Here is a 1,116-nt window from a genome sequence, read left to right as displayed (position 1 = left end):
GAATGTGTGCTTGTGTGTGTGTGTGTGTGTGTGAGAGACGGGAGAGCCTGGTGAATACATGACACATATGTTGTTCCAAACCTGTGTGACTTTCTTTTTTCCATGTTACAAAAGAAATTGTCAAGTTAAGTCACCTTTATTTATATAGCGCTTTTAACAATACAGATTGTGTCAAAGCACTGTACAAGTATCAAACAGGAAAATAGTGTGTCAATTGTGTAAAATGACAAGATGAAACACTCAATTTTCAGTTCAGGCATTTCATTATTGAATTTAGTGATGTCAAGGTCCAGCTCGGTTCAGTTTAAATAGTGTCTGTGCAGTCAAGTCGACGATATCTCTGGAAATTAAGTGTCCTCGAATTGTGAAGAATGTTTGTCCATACTGTATATAATAAAAGTCAATGGTGATCAAAATAGAGCTTGATTTGTTTTCCACTGCCTTTCATTACAGTGGACAAAAGCATTTTCTTTTTCTTTTCTTTGTTTCATGGAAGAAAGGAAATCATGAAGGTTAGGAATAACATGAGGAAGAGTAAATGATGACAGAAACTAAATATGTGTGAAAGGTTTAAAGCACTAAGTTTCTAAACGAAACGTTAAATTTGACATTGGTCACATTATTGAAACTACAAAACGTGCTATTAATGATTATTAACAAGGTTTATAAAACACAAGCTACACATACAAAATATCTTAATAATCTCTAGATATTAGTCAAATAATCCATAAGAAACAGGTGCATACCCATACTGTACATGTGGTGAACGAAGTTCGAGGTCATGCTCGGGTTGCAAATTGTGCATACCCCAAAATCTGTTCGTAGATTCTCTCTACCACTACATTGTTCTGTGTTTGCACAGCGTCATGCAGCCGCATAGATCTGACCAGAGGCCTCTGTGGCTTGCATTTTGTATAGGCTATCGGTCTTTGTCAGGTGACGTCACACTCACGAGAATCGAAGTGCATTTTGGGTATCGCCGCCATTTGTAAGGTATCAAAGCCGAGGTGTTCTGTAGTTGGAGAATTGTCTTTTTCATTTGATTTAAAATGGTACGTTCTTGTTGTGTTAAAGTCTGCAATAGTGAATTACATGATAGAAAAGGTCAAAAACTCA

The sequence above is a fragment of the Sinocyclocheilus rhinocerous genome, unplaced genomic scaffold, assembly GCF_001515625.1.
Source record: "Sinocyclocheilus rhinocerous isolate Xijiao unplaced genomic scaffold, SAMN03320098_v1.1 scaffold185, whole genome shotgun sequence".
In the NCBI taxonomy this organism is placed as follows: Eukaryota; Metazoa; Chordata; class Actinopteri; order Cypriniformes; family Cyprinidae; genus Sinocyclocheilus; species Sinocyclocheilus rhinocerous.
This window is presented reverse-complemented; position numbering follows the sequence as displayed.